The following is a 15339-nucleotide window of genomic DNA, read 5'->3' as shown; positions in this document are numbered from 1 at the left end:
GAAATCGTTGCACTTGTCACTGGTATCACCTTCAACTGATACAACTAACTTATCATTTCGCCTCGCAGGAGGTATTTATAGGAAAATAAGTGATGACAAATTCCGTCGCTTTGAGAACTGCATATCTCTGGATGCTGATTCAGCATTGACAGTGATCAATGTCACCTTGGGTAAGAATAGGAAAATAGGTGATGACATATTATGAAATCAAACAGAGAGCCTTTGTTTCGTCGCTTTGAGAACTACATATCTCTGGATGCTGATTCAGCATTGACTGTGATCAATGTCACTTTGGGAGTGAATAGAAAAATAGGTGATGACATATTATGCAATCAAACAAAGAGCCTTTGTTTAGTCGTTTTGAGGCGTATTGGCGGATGCCTATTCAGCATTGACATTGATTCATGTCACCTTGGGTATGAATATAGAAGGTCTCAATGAATATGTGAACCGTTGCTGTCTAGCTCACCTCAACTGAATACCAAATTGTTAGGAAGCCACGTGTCTGGCTTTATCGATAAGCGATAGTGATAATTCTGCATACATATAGTATATATTTTTACCAACTTGAAATGAAACGAAAAATTCACTGTTTCAATCAAAATATCCATTTTCTTTTAATTAAATTTCATAGTTGTTGTACAACTCTAATCAAAATACATGCTGACATCGTAGATTTCATGATAACTTTATAAACGTCCAATTCCATTTGTGACTTTTTTTTCTCTAGTCTTGTTGCGTGTTCTGGAACAAATTCAACAGTTTTTTGTATCTAAATGACAAAAATCTTGAAATATCAATTTAAATTCACAATTGAATGGTGTATTCTTTGGAATTGCGACTGCGCAAATACTGCTAACTGACCCTCATTGACTGATGTCGAACGAATCGATTTCAATTGTTTACATCTATAATCACTAGCCTTCCTCATATAATTGAATATCATTACTTATTTGTTGGACACGTCTCTCAAATTCCTCTACTTTACGTCCGTATTCTCTGAATGCCATTATATTACTAATTTTTGTTCACCAACGGAGTACGGAACATCGTTTTCCTTCCAATCTCATATCGAATGTAACTGACTGATGGTGTACAATCATTCGAACACGAAAACGTCTACGTCAATGACGACGAAACGATAACGAATAAACGGACGCAAAACGGTCGAAACTTATGCAAAACGACGTATTTTGAAATGTCATTGTCGAATACTTCGCTCCCCCATTGCCCTCACGTTGAGTCCACAAAGCGTAAACCCTCGACACTTTTGGGTGTCCTATTTCTCCTGATGATGCTAACTTGGTTAACAAAGATATGATTTGGTGTCTTTCTGACATGTTGGAACGCACTTGAAACGTAAGAGCCCTCCTAGTCATTATCATACAATTTTTATCGAGTCGTTCACGCTTAATTTTAAAACCGGCAACGCTACATTACTACATAAATAATGATTTATTCTATAACCGGCAACACCTGCTTGCGCCAGAAATGTAAAACCTCAATACCATCTCCATCTCTCTTTGCCTCGATTACGTCACACGCGTCTCTCACTCTTACACATACATACACTCCTTTATATGAAATAATAATTCTTTCCCAAATCAAGGTATATTTTCCTATCTTCAACAACTTCCCTAACATTCTACGGAAATCAAAAAAATGCGGTCGAGTATATAAAATGAGTTAATTTCGGTCCCAACAAAACTCACACTATAAATACCCAACATTCGCAGTTACTTTCAATATGTTACGTTGGTGTAGAGGTTAAGGACAATGTCTACCACGCGGACGATCCAGGTTCGATTCTCATAACTATAAACTTTTTTTAATTAGGATTACGTGACAAGGGACCTGATGGGCGGAGTCTCAAGGGGGCCGATGGGCAGAGTACTAAGGGGGCTGATTTATGACGCGGAGTACTAAGGAGGCCAAGGGGCGGAGATCCACGCTCTCCGATACTCATTCCATCCTGCGTCGATGACGTCACACGTTTCCCCCACTCCTGTTTAAACAAAAAATTGCAAAAAGTTTAGCTCCATAAAAAAATACATGGGATTTTGAGCTCGTATCGGTGTTGTTCATCTACCCCGTCATCAATAGGGTCGAAAATTGCTGGCCTTGAAAATTTTGACCTTCAGCAACGCAAACAGATCCGCATTCCGCCCCATTATTTACGAGTTCTTGATATTTATGGTTTTGGTTCATTGTTCATATTTTTCTTGTATATCAGGTAGATTATTGGGATGTACCGAAGACTGCATTAACAACTAGATAATGTGCTTTGTGTTGAATTATAATTAGACATGATGAAATAGTGGCATTTGCTATCAACATTTCGTTTGGGTAGTATCTTTTTTTTGGAGACTAAACTTCTTTGAATTTTGGATACATTTATAAATAGTAGGTAAGTAGTCTACCAGTTTCAATGGAAGTCAAACTTAGTTTTTTTTTAAATCCGGAAACATTATTAAAAGAGTTAAATGATTTTTTCGATTGAAATTTGCAATATTTGTCATTTTTCAGATGGCTGGAAATAAGTGTCAATTTTATAAAAGTGGTCAAACCGTCAGGACTGAAAAATCTTTCAGGTTCTATAGATTTCCAGTGAAGGATCCTCAAAGGTGCTACAGGGTGTAATATAGGTTATAACTTCAATTTCAAAGTGTGATTGTCATATTTTGTTAGTATGGAGGCTGACATAGTGACATAGTGGAAAATAAATAATTTGAATGCACAAAATCCATAAAAGTCGAAGATGTTGTATCCAATGTGTTGTTTTACTCATTTTGTTGTAACACAATAGATATTTTATATTTGAAAACGTTGAGTTCCCAACTAATAAGTTGAATTAGATGTGCAAAATTTGAGAAATGCTCCGACTAGGAAATTTGGAATTCTGGATGTTAAGGTCGGTGACTGCAGATTTTGCAAGCATTTTAGTAGAATTATTGAGAGAAACAGTTGTTTTGCAAAATAAACATCCAAAATAATGTTTCACAAATAAGAAGTGTCTAATGAAAAATAGAATACAGATTGCTCATTGAAACTTATGTATCATTAGTTGTACTTTATATGTTGGATAGACAAACCTCATTTCACTTATGAATTGTTCATTAGAGACATTTACGAATATATGTAACATATTTCAAAACGAAAAATCTCTGATTTGTGTACCAGTACAAAATTGGACAGAAGTTGAAAAATAAAAAAATCTCATGGTATGACAAAATATCGGCATATCCGATGAAAAATGCTTCACTCGAAACTATTTGTGTAGAAGCAAGTTATACATTTTTTTTGAGTTTTATTGTTCAACAGTTCTGAGAAATGTATTTTGTAGTGGGTGACCAAACACAATATTCTGGGATCGGTTGAACTGGGAAATTATATCAAAAATTTATTTCCTTTTGTGTTGAAACTTAGGAAAAAAATTTATATTAATCAAATTTCCAGTATTGATTCTAAGTTGTGATGAATACACATAGAGTACTGAAATTCAAACAATCATGTTGGATGAAACCCTATACAGGGTATAACTAGATAAGTGTAAAACATTTGAGGAGGTGATTCCTCATCTAAAAAAAATGGTATCTTTTATTTAAAGAAATTTCATTGGAGCATCCTGTCTTGAGATACAGCCCCTAAGCCCCCTAAAGGGGGTACATAAAATTTGTATAACAATTTTTTCACTAGCACTAAAAAAGTTACAATATTGAAATGAACCTGACGTTTTGTACTACCAAAAAGACACTTAGCCAGAATTTTATTTGGTTTACCCCATGGTTGTAAGGGGTGGAAAACAAACCCCTAAAATTCATGTAACTTTTTGTCTTATTATTTGTTTACCATTTAAAAATTTATTTACGATAGCCTGTTTCATTCTTAACAAAAAATGTCTCTTGGGTTTTTTGCCCAAAATAAACCAGTTCGCAACAAACTAGAGAGATACATCGTCATAAATGCGGAAATACGAAACTATCTAGTATCGCTATTAGTGATAGTGACAATTAAATTGGTATGATGCTGTCAGTTTGTAAGTTTTCGAAATTGAATTATTACTAATTGTGTGTTGTTGTTCTGTTCTTAATTTGTTACTTCAATAATTCACTTGTTATTAAAATGGAATACACAAATGAGGAAATGGATGATATGCTTTACGTTTACGGTCTGTCGCAGGGAAATGGGTTAGAAGCTTCTAGAAGATATGCTGAAATGTATCCTCAACGGCAGCATCCTTCACATAGCATATTTGCTCGACTTCATCAATGATTACGAGAATATGGTTCATTCGACAAAAGAACGCAGGATTGTGGTCGCCATCGAGAAGTACGAACACCACAGCTTGAGGAAGCAGTACTTAATTTGATTGAAGAACAACCTACTACCAGTACTAGAAAGATTGCTTTCCAGCTAAATGTTAATCATATGACGGTATTTCGAATTTTAAAGGAACAACTCTTATACCCTTACCATCTGCAACGAGTAAAGGCACTGTTACCGCGAGACTTTCCGAACCGTCTTGAATTTTGCAATTGGATGCTGGAAATAATTAGAAGAAATTGTGACTTTCTGAAGACGATAGAATTCACAGACGAATGTAGTTTTTCTCGGGACAAGATTATTAATTTTCATAATTACCACATATGGGCTATTGTCGAAACTAACCATCAAGAACAGTTTTCTCTTAACGTGTGGCTCGGAGTTATTGGGGATGATTTAATTGGGCCTCATTTTCTACCTCCTCGATTGAATGGTGAGGCATACGTTCAATTTTTAAGAAAAGTGCATCCAGTACTGCTGGAGGAAATTCCTTTGGGCGTCAGAAGGGATATGTTTTTATGCATGATGGGGCTCCCGCCCATTTTAACACGTCAGCATTTAACTGAAACATATGCAAATCATTGGATAGGTCGAGGAGGACCACAGAACTGACCCGCTCGATCCCGGGATCTCAATCCTCTCGATTTCTCTATTTGGAGCCATTTACAGCATTTGGTTTATCGTACTCCTGTTCGCGATGTAGAGGACTTAAGAAACCGCATCATCGATGTGTGCAGGGTAATCAGAGAGACTCCAGGAATATTTGAGCGAATACGTGGCTCAATACGCCGACGTCTAGACGCATGCGTAATGTATGAAGGTCTGCGAACTGGTTTATTTTGGGCAAAAAACCCAAGACACATTTTTTGTTTAGAATGAAACAGGCTATCGTAAATAAATTTTTAAATGATAAAAACAAAAAGTTACATTGGAAATAAATTTTAGAAGTTGTGTTTTCCACCCCTTACAACCATGGGGTGAACCAAATAAATTACTGGCTAAGTCTCTTTTTGGTAGTACAAAACGTCAGGTTAATTTCAATATTGTAACTTTTTAGTGCTTGTGAAAAAAATTGTTATACAAATTTTATGTACCCCCTTTGAGGGCCTGTATCTTGACAAGGGATTCTCCAATGAAGTTTCTTTATAAGAAAGATCCTTCCTTTTTTTCGATGAGGAATCATCTCTTTAAATATTTCACACTTTTATTCAGTTACACCCTGTATAGATCTCAATACAGAAATGCGTAATAGGTCTAACAACAAATCTGTAATAGATTTCTATAAACTAATGAATAATACGGTATATGGAAAGACAATGGAGATAACCGAATTGATGTTAGACTCGTTACACATTGGGTAGCACTCTCATATCCAAACCAAATTCCAAAAATTGTTCAATTTTCACAGATAATTTCGTTGTCATTCAATTGGATAAAGTTAAAGTCCATTACGATAAACCATTACATTTGGGATTTTCTATATTAGAATTATCTAAAACAGTTTTGTATGACTTTTTCAATGGATGCATCAAACAACACTTTGGTGAAAATGTCTCTTTACCTTACACAGATACCGACTCTCCCATTCTTAAAGTAAATACAGAAATTTTTTATGAATTCAGGAAAACTAACATAAGTAGGTTTGATACATCCAATTACAGTATAGTTAACCAATTCAATATTCCAGTGACAAGTTCAGTCTTGGATAACTTCAAAGACGAATTTCCGAATGATACAATCATGAGCTTTTGTGCTTCCAGGTGCAAAAGCATATTATGTGAAATCTGTTGATAGTGAGTTTAAGAAAGCTGAAGGGATGAAACGATCGGCTATAAAGAATTAATTGACATGCGAAAATTACCAAAAAATCGTCGAACATGGTGGTATGATATTCAGAAAGATGAATTCATTTAGAAGCTTGTTGCATGATATGTATACTGAATTGAAGAATAAAGTTGCATTATCATACTACGACGATAAAGGATTTATCATTCCGAATACTACCAACACTCTTCCTTGGGGTCATAATGATATTGAATTTTATCAAAACGATACGAATGATAACATTCGTTGGATAAATAACATTCAACAATCACATCCTCAGGAGAGTCCACTGGATCAACTAATTGATTTACTGTCTGCCGAGTTCAATGACAGAAATACCATTTAATATCGTTAAAACCGGAAAATTCAATATTGATGTTCATGTAGGTATTTATAAATGAATAATAATGTGTAGCAAACTGTAATATGATAATAATGTATTGTGTATGTATATGTATTACTTTTACCAAATTACTTTGACGAATATAAAAACGATAAAAAATTTATTTTTTATTTCTATTTTCCTAACCAATTACTGCAAAGTATATAGCATAATGTAAATGGAAGAAATATCAGTTTGGAAAGAATCATCGTGGGTGCACAATGTCTAAAACAATAGGTACATTTGGTAGAAAAAGAAAATGGGGTGGTAATGTCATTCGAAGTCCTCCCGGTAATGAATAAATTATCAATAAATTATCAATAGATGGTCATTATGACATGTAAAGAAAATATTGAAAAATACAAGCGAACTAATTGACAAGAGTGATTGTGTAACTGTATTATATCTTGAGGAAGAAATTAATGGAACAAAGAAGGTCATACTTCTAGCCCTACAAGCTGCAATACAATCCACAATAGGTAATGTTGCTCGCGATGCACGTCAAGCATTCGACGATAAAATTGCGGAGGCTTGAATAACTCTGACTCGTAAATATGATAATCTTAAAAGTGATGTAGAAATAAAAATTTATGACATAACAGCATCTACAATGAAAAAATATGATGCTTTGGAACAGAGAGTTGTAGTTTCGGAGAAAAAACATAAACTTAGTTTATCAGATGGACCTTTACTGTGGTATCCAGGAGTCGACGTGAACCCAAATGTTAGAAAAATAGAACCAGAACCGAAACCAACAGATGACGTAGTAATTGAACCAACATGGTGAATTACTGTACTTGAATCTTCGCCTCTGCGCACACTCAGTCCCAAGCACCGCCTTTGAACCCACCACTCGTACATGCACACCCCCACCTCATTCCCACCACTCGCGCATGCACGCTCCCACCCCAAGGAGAGCAGTCCTCCTCAAAATTCAGTACGACGAGTCAACTCATCGAGAGCAGTCAAGCTAAGAAATCATACTCCAGCAAGCCAGCAAGCAGAATATTGAGTAAGTTATCAATGTTATTTTTTTTATATTAACTAACTTTGTATCATTCTATATTTTCAGAATGGAAGAATATACACAGGAGCTCACCAACACTGTGGAGTGGATCCTACCGGTGAACAACCTCAATGAAAGGATCATTGAGGAGAAGCCAACAGCTTCGGGTGGTGTGCGGCCAAGAGTGGCTCAGCCCTAGCGAGTTAGCAGCCCTGACTCGTTCGAAGACAGCTCGCGGATCGCCAAGAGAGTCAATCGATGACCTGCAGCAAGGGTTGGTCCTATTAAAAAGTGAAGAAGTACTTGCAATAAGACTAATCCTTATGCAGGTAGTTGGTTGACCGCTCGGAAGAGCATGATACCCCCCACACCGCCCGCATCAGCAGTGGAATCACCGGAGGTTGAGGACATCCTGTTGACCCCGACGGTGATGCAGCTTTCACCACTGCCATCAACACCTGTGGCCCTGCCTGAAGAAAAGACTCCTTCATCCACTCGAGAGGTCACTGCGGAAGTTCCTCTGACCGAAAAGTTGTTGATTCTTTGTCATATATGCGATCTGTGATAGATGAATTGAACAAAAAGCGACAGTGCCGAGGTGAGTGCGGTTCCCGCCGTAGAGTCATGACTGCAAAAATGGAAGGCATTCAGGCTCAGAAGCGGGAATTAGATAATCAACTCTCTCGCATTGATGCGGATCTTTGCAAGGAAGATGAGCTTGAAAGCGAGCTAGCGGCGATGCCGCAAATCCATCGGTAAGCCGGCAATCATGTGCATGTTAATTTTAAGATATATTTAAGTTGTATATAATTTTTTTTTTGCGTGTTAATTTTAAGTTTAGTTCAAAATAAGATCAAAATGTCAAAACAAAAAAAAAGAGTTGAGGTGACTTCATCTTGGAGAAATAAACTTTGCATGGTGAGACTAATGAATTTGATTAATAATCTCTTACCATTATTTAATTCGAATATGGCGTTTCCATAGATGAATAGTGGAAGATATTATCCATTAGAGTGGTTCAACAAATAGACGCTATCATTAGTTAGTGTGTTTGGAAAACAAAATTATCACCGAATAAAAATATCAATGAGTGATATTAATAAAAATGAAGAAAAGCAATTTTCATTTGGTTAGTATGTATTAAAATGAAATGTCGTTTGAAATTAAAAAAAAACGGGCGAAATGGGAAAAAAAACTGCCCCGCGAATTAAATCAACCCGCGGATAAAACCGCTCCGCTCCGTGGTAAAGTTCGCAGTGTAAAACTTTTCAAAAATATTTTTGTACTTGCTTATACGTACAATATCATTCAATGGGAATTTGGGTTTACTTTGTTTTCCTCCAATTCCTTTGATACTTTTGAATTTCAATTTTGTTGTTGAATCAACAATATAGGTGTTAAGTATATAATGAAACATTATATAGCATAAGTTTTTATTTAAGGTATGTTGGTAATACAAAATGGAGTGATCTCTGAATATTCAAAATAAACCGCTGTGATCATACGATGTTCCTTCCAACCAATCACAGCCTCCTGTCAAATATACCAAGACCAATACACCTGCTTTCCGAGACCACTTCCTCTCTAACCTCTGTGACATGAGTATGGTATGATCTTGGCTCGAGTACCGTTAACAGTGTGTTTCATTTTTACCAATGTTTTCCCTAGTTTGATGAGATATCTAGTGGTGTAACAAGATATCTTGGCACCCATCGAGTGCCATACCTATTGTACGATGAACTTTATTGTTATATCTACTAGTTATAATTAGAAGAATATCAAGCCATTTGTGGTGACCTCTCATCGAAAATTCCTTGTAGAGTCATGCCTTTATTGTACGAAGCACTCTTGCTGTTATAGCCGCCTCCTTTGTGCTGAATGTTGAATAATGATTGATATTATATTCTCACATGAGAGATGAGAAGCTTCTATTGAAAAATTATTTCCCTTGATCGCTTTGTATATGTTTGGGTGAAAACTTAGCTTCCTTCAGTACATGTTTCATTGCATTAGTTATTGTACTACCTGTTTTATCTTTAACTGCTACAGTCCACAGATATTTTGAATCACTACAAGTATGTATCAGTAACCTTCATTACTTTTTGCGTAAGGTTGTAGTTCAGCTAGATCTATTTGCCAAACTTTTGATGATGGTTATTCTCCTGCGAAAATTACGTGATAATGTTACTGCATTGAATAAAGATGTGACAGTGATTATTACTTGTGAATATGTTACCTTCTTCACGTTATTTTTCAATTATTGAAATTATTTCATTGTCATGTCCAGTATGCCCAGCTGACTTTGAAGCCACCAATAGTCGTAAGCCAGTAACTAACTCTTTCGGTGAATTCCAGTACACATAATTATCAGGTTAAGAATTATATGTTTTCTTCATTTTTACTCGTTTGAGTGTTCCACCAATTTTACTTCTACTTCTTATTGGATATTGTGGTGAGTCCAATAGAGGTTTGATAACTTCACGAAATTATTTAGAATTTGTCTTTTCATAACCATTCCTCAAATGATATTGTTTATATGGAGCATTTGTTATTTTCAATATTTTGGAATATACTTGAACGAATTTCTTCATTATCAACATCTTGCGGATTCTTTAACAAGATCATATCATACAAGTCTGGACTACCTGCGCATTTATATTTTTTCATTTCATTAGCATCCTAAAATATAATGTTTCCATCTTTGAAATGTATTACTAGACTTTCCATTTTCAGCTTTTGTGTAATAGGATCCATATGTACACCAAATTTTCCATCATATGGTGCATTTCTATTTTCACATTATTAAAATGTTTCGCAACAACACCTTCACGACTTTCATTCATATTAGGTGAGGAGTCAAGATCCGAGGAATCGATGTGGGACGATGATGGTGTTTCGAATAGAGTTGTTATCATATCTTCTTGATTCACAGATGATACACTACCAAAATATTGTTTTTTTCCTATTGGAGTACTCATGGGATAATTTGAAGTAGATTGAACATTTCCATGGTTTGACGATAACACTGATGATTTCGAAGTAGCGTTTGATGATAAAACATTAAATGGTTTCGTTATGGGCTCATACAATTTTTCGAGTGTCGTACGATTTTCAATATGATCATTCTTGAGAGAGTTGAATTTCTGCCTGACAGCTTCTGTTGTCTCAACTAGCTGACGTTTCAAATTCATTTCATTGTTATTATTTTCAGAATCATTTTTTGTATTCATATTGTCTTTTTTAAATTATAGCCTAATTCGCTGAAGTGACCTCTACAATATTCAGTGATCGAATAAATTTGAATAACAAGATCATGAATATATAAAACTATCGAAACATTTTGCGATATCTACCTACATCTATTTTTCTATCCTTATCAACGACTAGAAATCCATATTGGTCGTCCCAGAATTTAACACACATCAATTAGAATTGCTTGAATGTTACATCGGGTGATATATGATCTGAATAAATGTGGTGTAAATTCGTCTCATCTTGTTTGAACATTATGAGGAAATTGGAATTGTCACGCACTAACTGTTTGGGTGAATATGTCTGTGCGAGATAAAAACAATTAACATCCTTATGACGTCACATACAGAAATATGATCTAATAATATCCTGCTTTTCACATATCACATCATCGAAAATGAAAACAGAATTTGGCTTAGTATCGCAGGGTTCCACTATTTCTGCATTATTGCTGAATGTATAAAAACCTAATCCTTTTATAGGTTCCAAAACATTTCGCAAGTACTGATATTTAGGTTGATTGAGTGATTTCGAATAGAGATACACATTTCTGAATCTCAGTCCTTGTGGATGTGTTAATAGCGATATCATTGTATTCGTCTTTCCACAATTTGAAGGTCCTATAATGAGTCCTTGAAGTGATGATGGAAGTAGTGGACCATGTCTGAGTACTCTTTGTCCATTCAATCCACATCCAAATTTCCCATCTAGATTGTCTACAGCAAACTTTTCTTTCTGTTTTACAATGCGCATCTTGCCGTGGTTGGAGATTATATGAATGTTATTGGCTTATTCATTTCAATGTGTACCATCGAATGATACGGACGTATTGAAAGTGGTCGTAAAAATAGAAGAGGTTGTGAATTTGTTAATGATTTAATAAACAAACTCCCTTTTGAATTACATATTCCCGGAGGTTATCAATACTGTGGACCGGGTACAAAATTGAAACAACGTTTAGCTCGCAACGATCCTGGAATCAATAAATTAGATATTGAATGCAAAAAACACGATATTCAATATTCTATGCATCCATCCGATCTCGCAGCTAGACATTCAGCCGACAAAGAACTTGAATACAGCGCTTGGGATAGGGTTAAATCGAAGGACGCGAGTATTGCGGAAAGAGCAGCTGCATTACTTGTCACCAACATTATGAAAGCAAAAAGACATATGGGCATGGGTTGTAGCACCAATAAGAAAAATAGTAAGAAAAAACAAACGAAGAAAAATAAAGTTAAAAAAGTTGTATTTGATACTGGAATAGTTCATAAAGTGCAAAATGTATTGAAGAAAGCTGGCGGGGACCAATTTGTGACGAATAATAGCAAAAAAGCTGTCACTGTGACATTGCAGGCCAGCATAGCGGCTTTTGCTGAATTCACGGCCAATCGCCATAATAACACTTTGGAGGCTGTAGCATTGGGCAAACGCGGAAGTGTAATATACCTTAAACCGTACCGTGAAGGTTTAGGACTATATTTAAAACCATACAAACCCACAAACAAAACAAAAAACTACTTGATCCCCTTTCTCAGAGGCCTCTCACCGATATCGATCTCAGCTATTATGCACAAAAAATGAAAATTCCATATTTTCGTGGTGTTTCTATGCGTGACAGATCACCCTCTTCAGTTCCAAGACAAAACGAGACAGCTATTGTCAATTAAGATGGAATAAGTGGACCAGGAACACATTGGGTGGCATATAAAAATGCGGGAAAGAAGTCGCATATTTTGATGGTTTTGGGGATCTACCCCCACCATTGGAATTGACACGATTCTTTCGAAAATGTTCTAATGTTAAAATCAAATATAACTATGATCGTCAACAGAAATTCAATACAGTTCTCTGTGATCACTTGTGCTTACAGTTTCTCTCTGAATGATTTTCCAAATAAAAATGGATACAACACCAAAACTGAATCGAGAGGCTATCAAAAGAATGGGATTTTCACTTAGGATGTCTTCAAAATATGGTACCTTGAAAGAAATGGATGAAGTGATGCATGCAAATATGCCCAAGGAAGTGATACTTGCATGTGTTTCACATGAGATTGCATATGTTTGGGAAAAATTACCCAAACATCTACAAGATGACATCGACATGAGAAATATAGATATTGTTACGAACACCACCCCGATGAGAATTCAGATTCGTATGTGAATGATGGTCCTATACCTCGAAAATGTGTACGTTGCATTTGCAATATAGAGGATATGAATATCGGTATCAATAAAAATGATATTTATTACAATACAACACCTTCGAAAAAGTGTAAATTGTCTCAGATGTGCTGTTGCTGTGCACAACAATGAATTGAAATGTATTTGAAAAGATTCATTGGTCATGTCACGAAAGTTCGAGCTACAAGCTGTCGGGACAAGTGTCTTGAGTGCGGATTTTTTTCCACCCATTGAATTGGATAGGAACAGCCGTTATGGATTAGGACATTTGGGATTCTATGGATGCAATACAATCAATAATATAACTGAAACTAATAATTTATTGAGTTTCAGAATGAGTGATGACAACTCACCGATAATTCAAAAGTACACAATTGAAATTCCATGTGTGGTGTTTACGAAATGGATGAGATCAATGCCGTCATACAGAAACAAATTATGTTCAGGTTTTTTCATGATAAAAAACCAATTGATATCGTTGCAGATGACATTTTCTATCTACATGCCAATAATAATACATTCAAATGTGAAATGCGATCCAAATATGAAATTGACCTGACACATCCAAATTTTATTGCAAACATGATGGGTTCGCTCAAGTCATATTTCCACCAAATCAGATACATGAATTCTCAGTACCAATAAACATTACAACTGTGTGACCTATCCGCTTAGTTTGCAATATAATATCTAGTTCATATATAAATGGTGAAGAATCACACATTCTTTTCTCATTCGATATTGATTTGAACCTGGATACAATCTTACTGAAGAACCACACAATATTATATATATGCCTGTCAGTCCAGAAGATCGTCAATTGATTCACAACATTACAGTGCGTATTTTGGATAAAAAAATAACCTTATCGATTTTGGAAGTGGAGAAGAGATTTTCGTTATTTTGGAATTGAAGAAAATCGAATAAGTATTGTTATGGGTTTTCTTTATAACAGACAAAATTGTATTGAACAATCCCAAACCAAAACCAATTGCATCATTGAAAAGAAAAGTGTCATTCCACAAGTGTATGCTAAACAGTAAGCCCTGTCTGTGAGTGATCTTAAATTTTGGAAATCGATTGGATTGAAAGTGAGAAAATAAAACTGGTGCTCGAAACAAACAGCGAAAAGTTGAATATATTCGATGAACCAGTGCTCGATCATTCTCTCATAAATTCACATGAGCACATATATAAGCCCTAGGGATCACAGCTATTCAGGAATTCGGATGAAATTAGAATTGCAATCAATAATCAAGATGTTATACTAGATATTGCCGAGAGCTTCATTTACATAGAAGGTAAATTCACCCCCAAAGACATAGCGAAAACATGCTATCTCTCGAATAATGCAATTGCATTCCTCTTTGATGAAATTCGTTACGAAATGGGTGGTGAACAAGTGGCTGTTGTTAGAAAACTCGGCATAACATCTACAATAAAACCCTGATATCATTTGGACAATCACATGCCAACACATTATTGACATTTGGCTGGTGACTTTCACAATTGAAACAAGATATCTTGGATACAAACAGTCATGTATTCAGTGGAAAACTACCACTGAAATATTTGATGGGTTTTGCTGAAGATTACAATAAAAGTATCTTGAATGCTAAATAGGAGATGATTTTGATTATCGCTTGGTCATTCAAAAACTCATATATAGGTGAGGTTGATGCTGATTTGGAAATAAATGAAATCGAATGGAAAAAAAGACATATGTACCAGATGATAAACACAAGCTCAAACTTTTGAGTAGAATAAACAAAAGCGGTCTGAATGCCAAAATCAAGTTGGCTTATCGTATGTGGGACCTCTATGAACTCCCATCATTACGTGGGACTTCTTCAGACATATGGGCCATCAGAACAACTAACGCTCTGGAAACTCCTCGTTTTGACATCATCACATTCCAAAAAACTACCACATCTGAAGATAGAACACAATATATTACAAAGTTCACAACTGCCGATATCAATAGTATTCGAGTATATTTTGATTCTGAAGTTTATCCATATGAGCGTTGGAATTTGAATTTCGTTAAAAAACTTAATGCTCCTGCTTATTATGCTTTTGAGAGTTTCCAACGGAGTTATTATGATAAATATATGAGTGTACCTCTGGTGAACATCGGACAGTTTAGAGAGAATCCACTATTCATCATCGATTGTTCCCATCAACCGAATGCAACAAAATCATCAACTATTGATATGAAGATTGAGTTTGAGACCACGAAAGTAGATGAACAAGCTTGGTCCGAGCTTACTTCAAGGTCGTGCGTCGCTGGTAAGTATTTCAGAGAGAAACTTTAGTGAGTGGAAGAGAGAAACGTGTGACGTCATCGACGCAGAATGGAACGAGTA

Source organism: Leptinotarsa decemlineata, unplaced genomic scaffold (assembly GCF_025532065.1).
Source record: "Leptinotarsa decemlineata unplaced genomic scaffold, Ldec_3_MD MMD2_tig00000035_RagTag_RagTag, whole genome shotgun sequence".
NCBI classification, from domain to species: domain Eukaryota; kingdom Metazoa; phylum Arthropoda; class Insecta; order Coleoptera; family Chrysomelidae; genus Leptinotarsa; species Leptinotarsa decemlineata.
Note: the sequence above shows the minus strand (reverse complement) of the source record.